A 21,347-nucleotide genomic window follows, 5' to 3' on the forward strand; every position below is an offset into this window, starting at 1 on the left:
TGTTTCTTGAAAATGCTTTGTGCAGGGAGCAAAAGCAAGCATATGGCAAGGGGTTTCTTAATTAGAAACCAAATAATGGTATATAACTTAGGATATGAAGCTAATACAGCATTTTTTGTTTTTGTTTTCCAAGTCAAACCAACATTTTAATAAGAAAGATTCAAGTCAATGGGTCAATGGGCATAAATTATTTTATTGAAGCTGGAGCACTTTAGGTTTTAACGGCAAGGGAGAGCAAGTTAATTGCAGCATATCACAAGTATGGATACTTTACTATCAATAAAAAACAAATCTTGTGCTTGAAGTGAAAACAAATTAAAATTAATTAATCAGTGGAAAACACTTCATTTGATCAGGGAAAAACAACTGAAAATATTAAATCTGTGTGGACATACAGGATAATCAAATCAATACACACACTCTTGTATTGGCTTGATGCCATAGGCTATGTTGTAGACATACACGTGAATCCAATTAAATTCCTATTAGCTGCCAAGTGGTTATATTATTAAGTTGAATCCACTCCTGAAGAAGAACCATGCCATTTCTTGAATTTAAATCCTATTTTGTGCAAGGGGAATAACCACTTCATGCTTTTGGTATCCCTTGAGGCAGGTTTCCTTAGAGTAGCATTTCGTCTTCCTCAAGCCAAACCCATCATGCAGGATTCACATCCACATCTTGAATTTAATAGAATTATAGAATTGTAGAGTTGGAACGGACCACAAGAGTCATCTAGTACTACCCCCTGCAATGCAGGAATCCTTTGTCCAACTTCAGGCTAAACCTACGGCCCTGAGATTAAGGGTCTCATGCTCTATCCACTGAGCTAGCCATGCATTTAGAGTGTGTGTCTCCCTCCGAAATAATCCTGGGAACTGTCGTTTGTTGAGGGTACTAGGAATTGTAGCTATGTAAGGGGTAAACTCCCTGGAAAAGACCCTGATGTTGGGAAAGATGGAGGGCACAAGGAGAAGGGGACGACAGAGGACGAGATGGTTGGATAGTGTTCTCGAAGCTACCAGCATGAGTTTGACCAAACTGCGGGAGGCAGTGGAAGACAGAAGTGCCTGGCATGCTTTGGTCCATGGGGTCACGAAGAGTCGGACACACCTAAATGACTAAACAACAACAACAACAAGGGGTAAACTAGAGACGCAGGTAGTGCTGTGGGTTAAACCACAGAGCCTAGGACTTACCGATCAGAAGGTCGGTGGTTCGAATCCCCACAACGGGATGAGCTCCTGTTGCTCGGTCCCTGCTCCTGCCAACCTAGCAGTTCGAAAGCATGCAGTGCAAGTAGATAAATAGGTACCGATCCAGCAGGAAGGTAAACTGTGTTTCTGTGCACTGCTCTGGTTCGCCAGAAGCGGCTTAGTCATGCTGGCCACATGACCAGGAAGCTGCATGCTGGCTCCCTCGGCCAATAAAGCGAGATGAGCGCCGCAACCCCAGAGTCGGCCACGACTGGACCTAACAGTCAGGGGTACCTTTACCTTTACCTTTAAGGGGTAAACTACAGTTGCAATAATTATTTGGGTGAAGACATGACAACTGATTCTGAATCCTGGCAAGACAGAGGCACTATGGGTGGGAGGGTAGTTACCAAGTCTGGAGAACTGGTCAATTGCCTGCTTTGAAAGAGATTATGCTACCCCTGAAAGAGCAGTTTCACAGTCTGGTGGTGCTCCTGGAGCAATCTTTGTTACTAGAGGCATAGGTAACCTCAGTGGCTGAGGAATGCTTTTTACCAGCTTTGGCTGGTAAGTCAACTACAGCTGTTTCTGCACCAGGATAGCTTGACCACTGTCATTCATGTGCGGGTAACCTCAGCACAGGTGTTATGTGCTAACAAGGTCTCACTGCTGTCAGCAAATGTGCTGCAGCATAGGCACTTACTGCAGCTTCCAGATCATGTGCAAAGGAAGCCCTGCATACAGCACATTGCAGTAATCCAGTCCTGAAGTAAGCAGTGCATGAACTATGGCCAAGCTTTCCCATCCCAGGAAAGATCATAACTGTCATACCAATTGCAATTGGAAAAATACACTTCCAGACACAGAGGCTACCTGAACCTCCAGGGACAGCATATTGTGCCATATTGTGAACCTCCTCCTTCAGGAAGAGGGCAACTTGACCATAGAAGAAGAAAGATCAGAATGGCAGGGTGAGGTGGGAAGGCTGCTGAAAAGAAAGGTTGGGGTTTTTTTTTCATTTCAGTTGTAATAAATCAGAATCTAAAGTGGCTTGCTTATTCAGCAAGGAATGGAAATATCAAGAAGCTGCTTGTATTTTGGTAGCATTCTCCCTTCTTTTCCTGGTAGCCTCCAGAGAGTTCCCTTGAAAGTGCACCAGAGTCCACTGGTAGATCACAATTTAAGAACCACTTAACTTTTTTTTCTGACAACGGCCAATTTCACATGTTATGGAGGAAGATTACAACATGGCAATAATGGAACACTGCTGGGAACTTGTTCCAAGAATTAAATCCGGGAATCCATCAAAGAGAGTGTTGGCTAATCCAGTTTTAAAACTCTTTGAACTGTTCATGGTTCTCAATAAAGATGAATTACCTACGTGTATGTCTGGAAAGAGAGGGGGGAATACGACCATGTTTATTCCTCAGGCTTTCAATGCCATCAGCATAAGAGTAAGAGAAGCCCTGCTGGATCAGGCCAATGGCCCATCTAGTCCAGACTCTTGTTCTCAAACGATGCCTATGAGAAGCCTGCAAGCAGGACTGGAACAACAGCACTCGCCCCACTTATGATTCCCAGCAATTGAAATTCACTGCCTCCAATACTGTACTTTCCTTCTGGGTTGGGCACTGGAGATATCATGTTAAGATGGTTCCATTCCTATTAGACAACCTCTTGACAACCCAGGAGTTGCTGTTTTTTTGTGGGGCGATGTTTTTCAGCTCCCTGACCATTGTCCTATGAGTTCACACCAAGTTCTACTGGTTCAATTTAAGTCCCCCATATCATTTAGCACCAACTGCCAACTGCTTCCATTGTGGACTGAGATCCAGTTTCTCAGTTCTACTCCTTTGACCCAGAGCTCCCTTGGTGGGAGCTACTGCCTAGTCCAACAGCTGAGAAGAACAGAGATGAGGACAAACAAGATGAATTTTAACAGGGAGAAATGTAAAGTATTGCACTTGGGCAAAAAAAATGAGAGGCACAAATACAAGATGGGTGACACCTGGCTTGAGAGCAGTACATGTGAAAAGGATCTAGGAGTCTTGGTTGACCACAAACTTGACATGAGCCAACAGTGTGACGCGGCAGCTAAAAAAGCCAATGCAGTTCTGGGCTGCATCAATAGGAGTATAGCATCTAGATCAAGGGAAGTAATAGTGCCACTGTATTCTGCTCTGGTCAGACCTCACCTGAAGTACTGTGTCCAGTTCTGGGCACCACAGTTCAAGAAGGACACTGACAAACTGGAACGTGTCGAGAGGAGGGCAACCAAAATGGTCAAAGGCCTGGAAACGATGCCTTATGAGGAACGGCTAAGGGAGCTGGGCATGTTTAGCCTGGAGAAGAGGAGGTTAAGGGGTGATATGATAGCCATGTTCAAATATATAAAAGGATGTCACATAGAGGAGGGAGAAAGGTTGTTTTCTGCTGCTCCAGAGAAGCGGACACGGAGCAATGGATCCAAACTACAAGAAAGAAGATTCCACCTAAACATTAGGAAGAACTTCCTGACAGTAAGAGCTGTTTGACAGTGGAATTTGCTGCCAAGGAGTGTGGTGGAGTCTCCTTCTTTGGAGGTCTTTAAGCAGAGGCTTGACAACCATATGTCAGGAGTGCTCTGATGGTGTTTCCTGCTTGGCAGGGGGTTGGACTCGATGGCCCTTGTGGTCTTTTCCAACTCTATGATTCTATGATTCTAGGAAATGCAGTTTGAACAATCCTGGTTCTGTGTGGATGCCATGTACGATAATTTCTCTTCCTGTTACTATATTTGAGTGTGTTTCAATTTGGAGAACCTTTTGCAAGTGGCTCTTGGGTCTATAAATCATGAGGCAAGTGTTCTTTTTTTAAAAAAAAATTGCAAATGAAACCCAACTTTTTCATCCAGTTCAGGTGAGGCAGTGATGGTGCTAAACCACAGCCTGTGTATGGTAATGCATAGAATGAGGGCCAATACCAGTAAATGAAGCTCAGACCAGACAAAGATGAGGATCTTATTGGTAGGTCCTTTCTTGTTTTGTGAATTACCACCATTAATTATGTTGTTATCGCTGTCTGCACTTGAACCCAAAGTGGCCTTGTCGATTTGTCTCTTTGGCCTAAGACCAAATGCTGACCTCAAAGTCTATCCCAGGGCAGAAGGGTCTCATGGCAAGGAGAATGGAAATGTTTTGAACCACAAAAGTGGAGAAAACTTCCAGCCTCTGTTTGTGCTGCATCTCTCTTTCCCTGAAGGTTCTGCTGGTAAAGATTACCAGGAGCTGCGGCGAAGGTTCACTGGAAGCTGGCAATCAGGTACTCTGTAAAGGAACAAGAGGAATAGAGAGCTATCTTTGGTAATAATGTTCTGTTCAAAAACCTCAATAATACTATATTAAAGTAAAGAGCACATTCTGTGCCTCATCACTGCATTCTTTTGTGTTTGCTATCACCACTGATGGCCATTGAGATGTAATAGTCTCCTAAGACGTCTGTTTTTTCAGTCCCACTGTGATCTGCCTGGAATAGCGTCCTAGCCATGAGCATTAATGTATTCCCACTGACCTCAGTGGGGTTGCACTAAAGTAAGCAGTGAGTAATCTTTATTACCTGATCAGAAGTTGAGGGCATACAGTGTGACCTGTGCATCCAATCAAGGCTCCTCGAACTGCACATTTCAAATGCACTTAATTCAAATGCAATTTCATGCGATGAAAAAGCTACAGACCAAGTGCATTTACATAAATTAACTCAGAAATGATTTAAACTAATGAATAAGCACTGCTTAAACACACATACATTGTGAACTTTGGATGAAAAACAAGCAGCAAAAAGAGGTTAAATTCATGTAAATAAATGATTCACCGCAAATAGTTTATCCAGTACTATTTTCTGTTACCAAATTTCATTCCTGTGTTGTTTCAGGAATGCGTTGTTTGATCTTTCTCTCTTTTGCTCCTTTCTTATAGATTTTCTTCATTTTAGAAAATGCTTAATGCATAATATTAGCATGTATTTCACCTTTGGTGGTCTTACATCCATAAGGTTTGCTTGATATATGCATTCATTTTAAAATAAAATAAAAAATCCATACTGTGAGATGCATGATCTGTACAACATATTTTAAATTTATGTATGCACAAGGGTGGGGGGAAATAGGATGAGAGATTGTGGATATTCACATGTTACAGGTTTTTTTGTTTTTGTTTGTTTTTTGCATGATATGCCTGAGCAAATGCTCATGTCATTGGTTCCTGCCTGATTCTGTTTTCCTTTCACCCAAGTTCTAATTAGAGCAAGAATGCACTGGGCTGCCTTTTGCTCCGTTTCATCTCCTGAAATTTTTTTTTATGTTAAATCCACCAAGGAAATCTCCTGAAGGCTTTGAAGTCTTGGGGTGTGTGAATAAAGATGTCACAACTGCACACACAGCGCTTCTTAATGAGGACAGAAGGTTTGATGTTGGAATACTCCAGCACCCAAAGGGAAGAGATTCTCTCCAAGTTTGCCTCTTCTCACCCCCTCCCCTCTTTGCATTCATGCTTCCACTGCCATCTCCTTAGTGCCGATTTTATCTGAAAGCTAAGGTAAGGCTGAGACAGGGAACTGACAGTAATTTTGGCTGACAGTTTGGTGCAGTTTAGAGAATCCTGGCTTCTCTAACACTGTCAGGGCTATTTATTTTATTTTGACTGGAGCTTTACCAACAGTAATGAGCACCCTTCTGAACCTGACTCATGATATCTGTGTTCCTGCTGGTTTGGAAATACAGCTACTGACTTGTGCAGCTCATGTGTTCCAAGGCAACCTCACTCAGTAGCAGAGCAAGGTGGGGGTGGTGGGGGCAGGCCGTCCTGGGTGTCATCACTGGGGAGGGTGACAAAATGCCGAGCAGCACTCACCGCTGGGTCTGCAGAGCACCCAATTCATGTGTCTCTCCCCAAATGGTCCGCCCACCGCCTCCCCCTCAGCTGTAGGGTGGCTGAGTGGGAGGAAGCAGGCAGACTCCTTAGAGGCCCCATGGAGCGTCCTGCCCTGCTGGCCCCACCCCCACACGCAGGGCACACACGCCGCCCCAGGTGACCAATCAGATTGCTCCACCACTGACCTCACCTCTCTATTGTAGCATAGCTCACAGTCCCAGAACATGCTGAATACTAGGACTCAGTAAGGAAAAGCAGAAGCAGCGTTGCTGCACAGAAAAGGCAGCACACTAGGTGCTAGGAGCTGAAGGGAGGGAGGGGGAAGTCCAAGATGGGTGGAGCTTTGAAGGTTGGGTTTCCTCCACATCTTCTCCAGGAGATTCCAGAAAGGAAGGCAAAAGCCTGATCTTTCCACCCTTCTTGGAAATCAGTGACCTTCATCTCCCAATGACGTCAAAAATTTCCCTGACCTAGCTACTAAAAAGATCCATACAGCACAAGGCTGCCCTATACCACATCATTGCTGCATCCAGTTCGTTATGATAAACACTGGTTGGCAGTGGCATCCCAGGCTTTTAGGCAGTCTGACCTGGAGATGCCAGGGACTCTATGCATGCAAAGCATGTGCACTACTGCTGAGCTACAACCCTTCCAACCACTATAACTGGTCTTCAAAATGATCCCATTAAGCTGCTCATGGTTCTCGGCTGTCCCAAGAGGAGTCCAAGGAGAATCCCCCCCTTTTTTTAATGTAGCCAGTTGGTGGGGTAGAGCAGGCGCAGCCATGTTGCTCACCTGCCATCTGAACACTGCTGGTTCCTCAGAGGGAGAAGAGTGCATAGCAGAGCAAATCAGATACTCCTGCCAAACCTTGCCCTTCTTCATCTCAGGAACCAGCAGTGGTGCTTGGTGTTCAGAAGGCAGATGAGCAACCCCTGCAACTCTTTAGTGACTGCTACTAGTTATGTAACCGCTATAGCAGTTTCTCATCTCTGATGCACTTAGGCACTGACCAACATACCTACTTCAATTCTATGAACTTCCTTCCCTGCTCAGAGGCAGCATAACTCTGAATATCAGAGTGTTAGAGAAAGACAACAGGGGAAAGCCTTCATGTCCTGTTTATGTGCTGCCCAGAGGCTATCTGGCTCACCACCGCTGGAAGCAGTATGTTGGACTAGATGGGCCCTTGGTCAGATGTTCTTATTACTTGCTAATCCTGCCAGTGATCAAGGCAATGCTGTTCTAGAATGTTGTGGCCTAGCTTGAGGCCAATAGAAAGCATTGGTGTAACACACTGAGGATTGGCTTGATTCCTCCCCATACAAGATAAATTGGACAAGGCCAGGTCATGATAGTTTGAAACTGGTTTTCGGCAGGGGCTGAGACGTACAAAGTTAGGCCCGCCTAATGTTATCCAGTGTATGAAGCAAGATCCTCATAAAGCTTTCCACATACAACATGAACGCCACTATGTGGAATCAATTTCCCTTATGGCTCCATGTGTGGGCTACAAAGTATGAATTGCCCTGACTGTCAAGTAAGTGCCTATGCCAATTTCAAGCTTAGTATTTATGCATGTCCAGAACTGTCCTTGATAGTTTTAATGTTGAGAAACACAGCAAGAAGGCCCCATATATTTTTTTGCCCTGCCTTCTGAGCTCCATACTAGTATCCAGTTGTGTTGGTTTCATTTTTCTTCCTCCCCTGAGCAATGCTGTAAAATTAATCTGGTGGCTGCCGAAGCTAATACTGCTCCTGAGGAGCCAATCTGTGGCATTTCTCATTAAGCTTTGACATAGCTGGAGTGGAGTTTTCAAAGCAAAGCCTGGAATTTCAGGCTCACTGTGGGTCGATCCTGAAAGTGCTGAAATATTTAAGTTTCTTTTGAGCCAGGTGTCGGATTTATCGACAAGGAGCGCATTACTGCATTTTTTTCATCTGAGAGGCCCTGACGTTTGGGCTGGTTATTATTATTATTATTATTTTAAATGAAACTTTGCATTGACTGGCCTTGTCTGCTCAGCCTCACACTTGGCTAAGCAGGCAGGCTTCTTCTCCCCATCTGATCAGAAATTCTTCATGCAAACCAGACAGTGGATATGTGGGCCCCTTTCGGCTGCTGTTGCTGTTAATGCATTGGGAAGTGTACAATCACCCGATTCATTTGCAGGTTCAGGCACAGACTAGCTGACCGCCATGAGGTGTATGCCTGTGGGGTACCTACAGAGGCCCTGTATGCAGTGAGATGTAAGAAATGAGATAAAATCAATGGAACAGCAGAGCTGCCAAGCAGCTACACAGGTGCTGCAGACATTCACCCACATGGAACAAAAAGGGAGGCTTTGCCTGATTTATGATCCCATCTGGACCATATTAAAGAAGATACAAGTTGCATTTCCCTTTCCAGTGTCTAAACCAAAGTCCCGTTGGACATCTGGGAATAAAAAGAACCCAGAGGGGGAGTGGAACCTGCAAAACATGTGATGTGGTTCATGCCTCAGACATTAAGAAAATATCTCATAAAAACCACGCTTGTTGTAGTAAAGCAGGAAAACCATGAATATTATATTTCTGTCCTATTCACTGAGTACTCCTAAAACTGCATAGCTGAAGCTTGCTGAGTAGTTTCCAGTTTCAGCACTAAGGACAGCACCAGCTTTCATACTTTGCTGTGTCTTGCTGCTCTGGGGACCAATATTATGCCATCTTTATTCATTGGCAGTTAAGCCAAATGATGAAAAGGTAAGTGTGTGTGACAGAGTGAAGTATGGGATGTTTGATGCGTGGGTAATAATAATAATAATAATAATAATAATAATAATAATTCATTATTTATACCCCGCCCATCTGGCTAGGTTTCCCCAGCCACTCTAGGCTGCTTCCAACAAAGTATTAAAATACAGTGGTTTGTTAAACATTGAAAGCTGCCTTCAGATGTCTGGTAGTTTTTCCTCTCTTTGACATCTAGTGGGAGGGCGTTCCACAGGGCGGGTGCCACTACCAAGAAAGCCCACTGCCTGGTTCCCTGTAACTTGGCTTCTCACAGCAAGGGAACTGCCAAAAGGCCCTCGGCACTGGACCTCAGTGTCCGGGCTGGACAATGGGGTGGAGACGCTCCTTCAGGTATACTGGACTGAGGCTGTTTAGGGCTTTAAAGGTCAGCACCAATACTTTGAATTGTGCTGGGAAACGCTGCATGATTGGTTAATAACACACAGCATGATATTGCCTTCTCAATTGGCTTAATTTGCTTGGGTAGTGTCGTTTTGATTCTGATCCTATGAAAGCTTCCAAAAGAGCCAAACTGAGCTTGGTTTAAAAACCCAAAAGAAAACAATGTTGGCTGGTTATTTCAAAGTTAGGTACATTCTTGGAGGATTGTAGCCTGAGCTCAGGAAAGCTAAGCCAACTTTCTGTTCTCAGGAAGTAGTGCAGTCAGGCTGTCAAAAGGCACGGAAGCACACCTAATAAAATTTCTTGTTGATGACTCAGTGCATGGATTTTATTGGTGCTTAGATCTGACTGCTATAAATGGAGCTGGGGAGGAAATTGGTCCACAGGTCAAAGTGATGATGCCAAACTTACTTTGCTTTACTTGGCAGCATATGGATTTGCTCTGATATCTGTTTATTACTTGTTTATTAAAACATTTAAATACCACCTTTCCAAGTCATATAGAGAGTCTTAGGGTGGCTAACAATGGTATAATTAAAACAAGCCTACCATAGTCTAAAAACAACAAAACTAACATGACAATAAAGTAGCACAACCTAATTTATAATTTAGGAGCCAAGATTGAAGAGACAGCCAACATATATGTCTGGAGGCCATTAGAAAAAGAGCCAATTGTACCTCCCTGATTCCAAAGGGCACCTAGGTGGAGAAGGCTGTGCCCTGCATCTTCAACAACTATGCCTCTGGTGGCAGAATGGAGAAAACAGAGGTTGTGATAAACCCAGGATGGGCTAGAAATCTTTGCCTCATTATATCTATAGCTCAGAAACAAATCTGGGAGGAAAATCAAACTCCAAAGGAGCTCGAGATGGCATACATAGTACTCCCCCTCTTCATTATAGCTTCCCAGCAACATGGTGAGGTTGGTTAGGCTGAGAAAATGTGACTTAGACCAAGGTCACTCAGTGAGGGGGCCTTTGAACCTCTCAGGTCCAGCACCCTAACCACTGCATGACCCTGGCTTTTTATCCCTCCCATCTCTGCCATTCTCTGGTTAAGTGGCTCTCTGGTAAATTTCTTGGCAACCTGTATGAGTTTAAATAACTAGTACAGCTTGAGATCAATTTAAAGCACCAAGGAGATATGAAGCCTCACATTTGTTATTGTTTGCATTAGTTGGTACTGTCTTATTACTGGAAGTAGCTTGGGAAAAAACAGAACAAAAACAGGAAAAAGGACACTCGGTGTTTTTGGGGAAACACAGATCCAGACATAAGGCTTCCAGATGTTTCTTCATGCTTCCAGTTTTCAAAAAAAAACAGTTTTAACTATGGGAGAGGGTGATGTAAATGGAAATTGAGCTGTAACAGAGCTTGGAGTTGACCCTTATACATTACTTGGAGTTAATACAAAATGTGCTATCACACCTTTCTTTTGAAATTAAGTGCAAAGCGAGTGCATTTTGAATGTGTGGAGAGACTTCTATTGTGAACTATTAAAAGACCTATTAACAGAGAAACAGAGCAGCCAAATAGGGACTGATGATCATTCAAGCTGAGTTGAATATGTGGGGCAGAGGTTATAAAGAGACTCCTTCCTTTGCCACTTCTGACTTCTTCGTATGCCTCATAAGCAGATCATGTTATTGGGCACAAAATGCAGGTGATTCGCAGGCAAACAAAAGTGACTGATACCACTGTCCTCACTGATTGATCTAACTTAGTCTAGATTTAACCTTATATTTGGACATATAAAAGCATCACCTGGGGGAGGGAAGAGGAGTTGGAGGAGAAGGAGGTAATGGTCTAGATTTTCACCACACACAAAAAATCGTCAAATCTCCAACATATTTTCATCTGGCATGTCAGTGAAGTCTGAGAAACAGAGGTTTTACAGCTATACTGTTTATTGTTGGATTCCAAAAACAATGCAAATGTCTCAAAATCTGGGCACAAACAGAAGACCTGACCTTGCATATATTTCCAAAAAGTAACTCTTATTTAAATGATGAAAATGTGTTTAATAAAATTCTTCTGCAGTTGTATCACACATTGTAATTGGGTTGGTCATTTGCATCATTGCCATTCTGGAAGCTGGTAGACTTCTGTTGAAAAGAAAAGATGCCAGGCTAGATAAAATCCTTAGTCTGATGCTATTGGGTTCATTTAATGTTCTTCAATGATGATGATGGTGATGATGTTATAACACTGCAAAACAATGAAATCTCTCTAGGGAGCATCTTGAAGTTTCATCATTTTCCCTGTTAATTAACTTGCCCCACTGGAACAAAAGGAGAACCTTGTCAAGAATATTTATGGTGGCTCGGATGACACAACACCCTAGGGAAGTGACCAATGACCTGTGCTATTGGAAAATACATAATATGGGTAAGGCCTTGATTACAGCATTCATAATTAATTGTGAAAATTGACAAAAAGATAAATAATGCAAGGAGCCTCTGCGGTATTAAAGCCATAAATTGGGAGTCCACCCAAGACTCATGATTGGCAGGTACCCCAACTGAAGTTGCAGAAATCACATATTGCAAAGGCTAAGGTATAAACGATTACATTCCTTTTCTTATTAATATTCCTGTTAAATTCATTCAGACTGTAAAGTTTTAATATACTTTGAATGAGGATCAGTATTTTCAGGTAGACTAAAACTTGATCACAGAGGCTATGCAAGGAAGGTCTCAGCCTATGTTGTAGGTGGTCTCTCTGAGTCAAAACCACACTTCTTCCAATTTACTGCTAAATAGAGCAGAATAACTTTATTGCATTAGCCCTTAGATTATAGCTGCACAGTGAGATGACAAAATTTAAACCAGATAAACTTACATGGAAAAATCACTGCTTGCTATTTAAAATTTAATAGTAATTTCATTAGTAAAATTAGTGATTAGGATAAATAATGTTAAAACATATTTGTTATGGGATAAACCATATCAAAACATTTTCTTAAAATAACACACATTACTTACCTAGTGCAAAACATTATAAACTTATATTGAGGTGCATTTCTCATGCTTTCAAATCTCCAATTTACAGCAATTGTGTCTACTTGCTTTTTCCAACACCTGGCAGCCTTTCCTGCAAAGGCCCACTATAGCAAAACACCCAGCTTCTTTTTAGTGTTTCTTGTAGCAGAAAAGCTAATTTATATTTAGCATACCAAAATTTCATCTTCTTTAGAAAAGGATCTAAGTAATGATCTTTGGTGTCTGTGTATAATCAAGGATATACATTCAAGGATATGTGCCAAATCCTTTGAGACAGGTTTCCCACAAATACACAATCTCCCTTGAACTGGGATGCCATAGAATGGCATAGAATCTGATTCCATCATTGTACTGCATCCATTTGTTCAAAACATGATCGTGTGTGAGCCCTTCAATGTTCCAATGCTGTGAGCAACAAAAGGTACCCTGCAAATGGGTGCTGATGTATGATACCTGTCAACCTTATTGGCAGGGGAAGGTGATCTGGCTGTGACATTTGTCACTGCATTGATTTCCAGGGTTCATTCAGCTAATCTGGCTGGTGGGTGCCCCTCCCTCACCCCTCCATGTGCATCCCTCCTGAAGCTGCGCACTCAGTCAAAGAGGATGACCATCCCAGATAGAAGGAGTGTACCATTCTTCCATAAATGTGAGGATTTTTTTGCTAGCTTCCTAAAGACTTAACAATTATTTGTAAGCAACATTCACTGAATTACTGTTTTGTAAATACCATGCATATATATAGAATGATCCGTGGAGAGGAGCATCTCAGAGTAGCGTATATTTCTGCGAATTTGGGAGGATGAGAGTTGGATGGCCTTACTTTAGAAACCAGTTCATTGAGGGAAGATTCCCCCCTCCCTTTTCACCCTTCTGCCCCTCTTTTCTCCAAGGAGCTTCACCAGCCATGGTTGTCTTCAGCGGCACTGTGAATGTTCTACAATAAGCATCAACCACTGCTGAAAATGGAAGGTATTTTTCAACAGTTGCAAAACTGAATGCAAATCAGGCCTAGTGAGTGTGTGTGTGTATTTAACACGCTATGCATGGAAGGGGAAACAGGTAGGGAAAAGGGATATGGTTACTCAAGCTGGCTAAATTGAAAGGTCAGGCTAAAGAACAGTCTTGGGAGCAGGACAGGGTCTTGCAAAGTGACCATGGCTTAGAACCCCATCTAGAAACAACCATCACATATTTAATACTGTGTGTTTTATTATTATTGGAATGGTGAACCTTAGTAGCTGACATGACCATGGGCATTCTGAGACCTTGCCTCATGGGTTAGTAATGTGTCCAAACTACACCTATGATGAGCTATGATGTCAAAGGCAATTTGAGTGATTGTATACAGCTTGCTGAAGGAATGCACGGCTTATTTTATCAGTACTATATACAATGGAATGGCAGTGGCGGAGCAACATGCTGCGGCCCCTGAAGCAGAGAACGGGAGGGGGCTGGGGCATGGCGAGCAGCACGGGGGCATGGTGCGTTGTCTGTGGGGGCGTGGTGAGCGGCGCAGGGTTGCTCAGCGTGTGGCATGCGTCCCGGGAGGGTGCGGAGCGCATCCCGAGGGGGGCAGCCATGATGGCACCCTTTCCCCAAATGGTGCCTGGGGCGGTGCACTCCGCCCCCCTTTGTACATCAGTGTGGAATGGTAAGGAGCTCTACAGACCTTAAAAAATCATCTGCCCTCTTGTTGAAATATTCAGGATGCAAGCTAGGAAAGGAAAAATGAGGAAAACAGGAGGCTCAGGCCCAGCATATTTGGAGAAAGATGGAAATAGCCAAAATAAATAAATAAACAATTGTCCAGTAGCACCTTAGAGACCAACTAAGTTTGTTCTGGGTATAAGCTTTCATGTGCATGCACACTTCTTCAGATGGAAATAGCAACACTCATTATTGTCAATCTCAGATATCTGGAGATTATGAAATCTCCATATAAGTTTAGAAGTGATAAGGGATATCTATTCTAAAAACAACAACAACACATTTTATTGTTCTAGCCCAAGGTTTGACAAATATATGCAGCAAGCAATCAAGTGAGTGAAGTAAAAAATTTCAAAGCCTACATCATAGGAATTGAGGGTTACTCAAGGAACTAAATTTTATTCAGATTCAATTTCTGTATCTTTGCAGCAGTTTACAGAAATTTCATCCAGTTTCTTATTGATGCCACAGTTTCTGTAAGGAAACACTCCCTTAAGTCAGCAAAAGTTTTTTAAAAATCTCTCTAGAAACTACATACAGAGGGCAGAGGTGAATGCAGCTCATGGATAATAGTTTGAGAACCTCCGCCACTTGGTTTTGGCTACCAATACCTAATATCTGTTCCCTTAGCACTTTCTTATACTGTCCATCCAGAACTGCAGTTGACATGACTTGAAAATGTAATTCAATAAACACATTTCTTAATGAGATTGCTGTATCTGTTTTTTCTGGTTTCTCATTTTTCTGACACATTGAGCTCACGTCTTTAATCATTATCCTTTGGCAAGCAGATGACCAACAACGGTCACAGAATTTCAGCCTTCGAAAACCTCATTCCCTAGAACTCCATGTCAGTATGAAGAAGATAAAATCCACCCCCTTGGTTAATTTTATGACAACGTTTGATGGAAGTTAGATTCTCATCATGTCATATCTGGGCCATGGAAAAGACCTTGCTTTTATTGTGTGATGACATGGAAATTACTGAGTAATTAGAGGATTATCCAGTACCTTGTAAATTAAATGTTACCTCTTTACCTTTTCTAGAACAAAAAAAAAAAAGCATGTAATTACCTAGTGAATTAAGCTGTTCGGGTCTCATGGAAATTATTCTCGGAGTCAAAAGCCTGGGGTTTTTTCTGGTAGTCACAAGGAAGACATTATCTTTAATTTTTTAAGCATATGTTGGCATTGGATCTCATACCCTGGACACTTTAATTTTAATAACATAATGCCATTCTCAAAGGAAAGGAATCATGTGCTTCCTTAGATGTGTCCAAATACGATGAACATGTGTATGTAACAGAGGTTGGACATGTGCAAAACTGATGCAAGATATCACAGCACAAATTATACGGAATGAAATTCAGGTACAATTAAGCCAAAAATGTTGGTGACAAAGTTTAATGCTATACTCCGTTTCACAGCACAATGGCTAGGTTTTGTGAGAATAAGATCCGAGTCAACATCTATGTGCAAAGATGGAATACAAATGGATGTTTTCTGCTGCTGTGTCAGAAACCCGGTGCACAAATAAGGCAGCCCCCTTTCGGATAACATTGACTAAGCATCAGCTGGGGAGTGTTTCTGGAACACATAGTGCCATTGACGGGTTGGGATGACCTCATGCATTCCCCCATTGCACATTCAAACAGAATGCCTGAAGAGGGCTTGTACCATTTAAAAATGTCTGAATCAAAAAAGCATTGACTTTAACAGAATTGTGATCGGCAGAGCTGGCCCACGCACAAAGTGAGGTGAGCACCTCAGGCAGCAGGATTCACAGAGTCAGCAAATCTCGATGTAAATCTTTGTTCCCTTGTTCCCGGTGTAGATTTTCGCCCACACCTTCTTCTCTGGTGGGGATGGAGGTGCCATTTTGTGGTTTGCCTCAGATGCTAAAATGTATTCGGTAGGCCCTGGTGATCAGCATAACGTGCAGCTGCTCCCTCTCACCCCAATCTTTAAATTTGTCACATCCCCACATATAGTGAGCACCATCACCAATATTTGCATATATTATATCTACTGTGTTTTCCTAAGATCAGTCCTGATTTTTGTAAACCACTCTGAGAGCCTTTTAGGCTAAAGGATAGGGTATACAAATGCCATAAATAAATTAATATTTATGAGTCAAATGTCAAATGTTAAACTATATACAGTGGTACCTCGGGTTACATACACTTCAGGTTACAGACTCCGCTAACTCAGAAATAGTACCTCAGGTTAAGAACTTTGCTTCAAGATGAGAACAGAAATTGTGCTCCGGCAGCGCGGCGGCAGCGGGAGGCCCATTAGCTAAAGTGGTGCTTCAGGTTAAGAACAGTTTCAGGTTAAGAACGGACCTCCGGAACGAATTAAGTACTTAACCCGAGGTACCACTGTAATGATTTTTACATACCGGTACATTTTGGAGATCGCAAACTGGGCTGTCCTGAAACATATATCTCCACATAGGCTGTGTACACACTGTACCTTTAAAATGCATTCAAAGCACATTTGAAGCACATTCTTTCCCTCAAAGAATTCTGGGTGCTGTAATTTCTTAAGGGCTGCTGTGAATTGTAACTCTGTGAGGGGTAAACTATAGTGCCTAGAATTCTTTGAGGGAAAGAATGTGCTTCAAATGTGCTTTAAAGGTACAGTGTGTACACAGGCATATGTAATGAAACAATAATGACAATAATGACCACATCTCATTTATTTCTTCTTTTGATCAGTCAGATCCAAATTTGTACATATGTGAGATAATAAACCTGTGGTAAATTTCAGATTTGCCCAAGGTTTTCCAAAAAGCTCTTTTAGAGAACAATGGCAAGAAAAATTGATGAACTATGCAGAATTAGCAAAGTTAACAGAAAAATTGCATGAAAAGGACAATAGAGACTTTAAAAATGAATGGGAATCTTTTACAATTTACTTACAAAAACAACATAAAGAATTGGACTCGTTGGCAGGTTTTGAATAAACACCCACAATTTTATTTAATTAAAACATGGAGGAAGATAATGTAATGACATTTTATGAATATTAACATGCAGAAGATAACAATTTTTGTAATAAACCAGAAAGAGAAGATGAGGGAAGTCACCGGGACCCTGGAAACTTTACAGAGCACCACAATGGGAAGAAGGATAAAAACATAACAGCTCTTTTACATTCCAAGCGTTTTCTGAGTTACCTGATAATAAGTGTCATTGACATTTCTTCTGAGAAGACAAGTATAGTATTCCTCTGCTAGCCATTCTAGGTTCCTTTAGAAATGTCAACCAGTATTCTATTATGAAGTGGTATGTTGTTTGTGCTAATTTTTTCTTTTAAAAGGGGATATTTAATTCCAATGCATTACAACACTGTTATTTTTCTTTTCTCACAGCGATGGAATTATTCCACCTAAAAGTCACAGCTAATTCAAACAGCAGTTGCTTCAGGTGCAAATCGGTACTGAAATAATTATCTCCTCACCTTCTTGTGTGTTTTTGTTGTCTCCTTTTTAATCTGCTGGAGTATTACTGGCATCACAATGGAGGATTCTGGGATAACAGTATTTTGATTGATACTAATATTGCACCATTCCTTGGCATGATGAAAGCAATACCTTGCATTTACTTAAAGAAAATTGCCGTGTCCTGCAGTTAAAGTATATAGCTCTTCCTTGCTATAGATATGTGGTGCACTTTAGCGCACAAATGAGCTTTTTCAATGTGCATTTCACCACCATATTTCACAACCTGCCAGTCTATCTAAACTCTGGATTGTTGGACATATTAATGGGCCTCTCTTTTGGGGTGTTTGGCCTAATTATTCAAAGAACAAATAAGCCCCTTTCCCACTGCAAGCATAGCTTTTTGGACGCTGTTCCGTCAACCTGACAGTGCATGGATTAGTGCTAGCACTGTGCTCCTGTGGTCTCTTCCCTCTTAATAGCCTTTCATTTCCGCTGAAAGGAGATCAAAGTTAGAGACATACCAAAGGGCTTACGTTCAATAATGGGATAAGAGGAGAGGCCTAAGCCATGCTTAGCAGCAGCTAGCTATGGTACCTCTACATGCCACATGTCATCACTCTGACCATATATAATGTCAGCACTTTGATCTATATATTCGCAAAGGTGACAGGAGGGACAAAGGGACACTATAAAAGTAGCCCACCAAGGAATACTGAGTTTACCCTCTTTATAACACAGTTTAACTTAGGAAAGCATAGGTACATGAACTGCCTTGCTAGGTTGTGCGTGCATTTCAACTGCAGTACCAAGATACTTAGGAACGACTGGAACATATCAGGCTGCCTGACCCCTAGGCACAGTGGCGTAGCGTGGGGGGGCAGGGGGGGCAGGCCGCACCGGGCGCAACATCTGGGGTTAGGGCAAATCCATGGGTTAGGGGGCGCAAATCCACGGGTTAGGGGGCGCAAATCCACGGGTTAGGGGGCGCAAATTACTTGCCTTGCCCCGGGTGCTGACAACCCACGCTACACCACTGCCTAGGCAGACCATTGATTCATCTAGCTCAGCATTGTTTGCACTGATTGGCAGGCAGGGGTGGACTTTGGTAATATGGTGCCCAGAGCAAGGACAAAACTTGGTGCCTTCCCTCTAAATAGTTCTTATTTTCCTTTAGGTGCCGTTGCTTGTGATGGATCTTCTCAGTCGGTACCCATATAAATATAGGTATTATTATTATTATTATTATTATTATTATTATTATTATTATTTGCCCCCTTCGCTTGGTGCTGTGTGCAGGGGAACTGCCTGCAGAGCCCTAAATCTGGCTCTGCCAGCAGCGGCTGTTTCAGGCAGGGTTCTCTTCTAGCCCTACCTGGAGATGCTGGGGATTGAATTTGGGATCCTCTGCATGCAAAGCAGATGCTCTACCATTGAGGCATGGCCCTCCCCCACAAAGATAGCACATTGATGCCTTAGATTTTCAAATTGCCATTTTCTGAATCAAGCTGAGCATCTGGAATAACATGAGGTTCTGGTTTTTCTGCACATTGCTTCCATCTTCATTGCTACAATAAAACAGTGGAATAACATCGTGCACTACTGGCTGATCCCTGAAGACAACAAGTAATTAAAATGCATTGTAAATACTGCACATCAAAATAATGGCGCATTGTCTAATAATCAGTTAGAAACTTTTGCCTCCTTTTGGTGGGTTTGTTTAACTATCTGTTGCCATCCCTTTTTCCATTCTACTTATAGTTATTCTGCTTCCTTCTGGTGATTGTTTAGAAATTTGATCCTCAGAAATTCCTAGACAAAATGGCCTGATCTACCCACCCGCCCCTGACAAGTTTGTGAATGGGATTTGTGTCTACTGGCTTTCACACTTTTCCGAATGCAGTAAAACAGTTCTCAGCTGTGAACACCTATCAAAATACATGGTGTTGTTGTTGTTTCATTCTTTCTGCATGTGCAATCTTAAAATGCACAGTGACTCACTTTTGCAAATGCACAAAACTGCATATTTTGTATGGACGTAATATGTTGGCATATCTACAGAAAACCATGCATTGCAAACTGGTGGCTGCTGTTAGTTGGCACCAGGCAATCCTGCGATGTCACACTGATACTCCACCGGTTGCCACTGGTTGCTAGCATATTTCCAGGCTCAATTCAAAGATCTTTAAAACCTTAAATGGTTTGCAGTCACATTACCTCTTAGGGGTCACCTGCACCCATATCAGCTTACCTGTACCATGAGACCTGCACCAGCAGCTGGAACTTCCAGGAGGCTGGGGAAGTGAATCACTATCATTGCCCTCCCCAGTCTCCTCTGGAGGAAAGATGAGGGAGCCAGCTGTGAATCAACTAGACTGGTGAAAAGGCTCACTCTGAACTGTATCTACAGTAAGTCAGGCTGCTGAGGCTCCTTGGAATGCAATTAGACCGGTACCAAGAACTGGAACTTTATTATCAGGGTGGGTTTTTATTGCTTTGTACTTATATATTTAAGTCAATATTATTTCTTTTGAAATAATTACCCACAAAGAATGAATGTGTATCTAGCTGATGCTGAGGTTTGGTTGGTTGTGTACCTTGAAACAGGGGGCTGTCCTGGCACATTTGTTTACAGGAATGCTTTGCATTTCTCCCAATTCATACTTTAAACCTTGGCAAAACTGATCAAAAAGAGAACAGCTCCATGGGACTCTGTGGCTGTTTCATGTCTGCATTACCCTAAAATGGCTTTAACCTTTCAAAATTTGTTGCATTACTACTGGGTACAACCACTCTATGTATTTCTCACAGGTTAACAATGCTATAAAGAGCCTGGCTAGCCAGCAAAAATCAGAAAATACTGAAAAGGTCACAGCATAGCAATTGTTGCAAAAGCTTCCCTCTAATTTAGAGTAGCCTGTGACCTTCACTTAACCCTTACTTTAAATGACTGCAAATTAACCCAGGCAACATAAGTGAGGCTTTGGAAACTAAATGAATTGAAAAGGGAAACTATATCCAACAGCTTTCCATCAATGACAAAACACTGCTATTTAGCACCAAGCACACCAGTCTCACACCCACAGGGACTAGAAATGCCTTATTTAAGTCAGACTTTCAGACCTCAACATAATTTCCCCCCCTAGAATGCCTCATGTTGTTGGAAAAATTTTTTATCAGATGTGGAGGCATGGCATAAAATCATCATTATCATGCAAGTGCACCTCAGGGTGGGGATTTATGTGCCTCATTGTTCGTTCATTTCTATCTGATTTTTGGCCCATCCTTCTTTCATGGGGTCTTTGTTGTTGTTTATTTATTTATACCCCACCTTTTTCTCTGTCAGAGCCTCAAGAGAGCTAACAGATAAAAATAAGAACAGCTAAAAACACAGAAAAAGCAGCCAGTCAGCCAGACAAGTTCACATAGGCAAGGATCCCTTCTCAGTTGCAAAACCAGGTGGCATAATAATAATAATAATAATAATAATAATAATAATTTATTATTTATACCCCGCCCATCTGGCTGGGCCTCCCCAGCCACTCTGGGCGGCTTCCATAAAAACCAAAAATACAATAAAATATCACACGTTAAAAACTTCCCTGAACAGGGCTGCCTTAAGATGTCTTCTGAATGTCAGGTAGTTGTTTATCGCTTTGACATCTGCTGGAAGGGCGTTCCACAGGGCGGGCGCCACTACCGAGAAGGCCCTCTGCCTGGTTCCCTGTAGCTTTGCTTCTCGCAATGAGGGAACCGCCAGAAGGCCCTCGGCGCTGGACCTCAGCGTCCGGGCAGAATGATGGGGGTGGAGACGCTCCTTCAGGTATACTGGACCGAGGCCGTTTAGGCATGGCCCTGGGGTTCAACTCCTTGACTCTGGGGTGTGAGGCTGGGAAACTGGAGTGGAAGAT

Source organism: Podarcis filfolensis, assembly GCF_964270895.1.
Source record: "Podarcis filfolensis genome assembly, chromosome: 2".
NCBI classification, from domain to species: Eukaryota; Metazoa; Chordata; class Lepidosauria; order Squamata; family Lacertidae; genus Podarcis; species Podarcis filfolensis.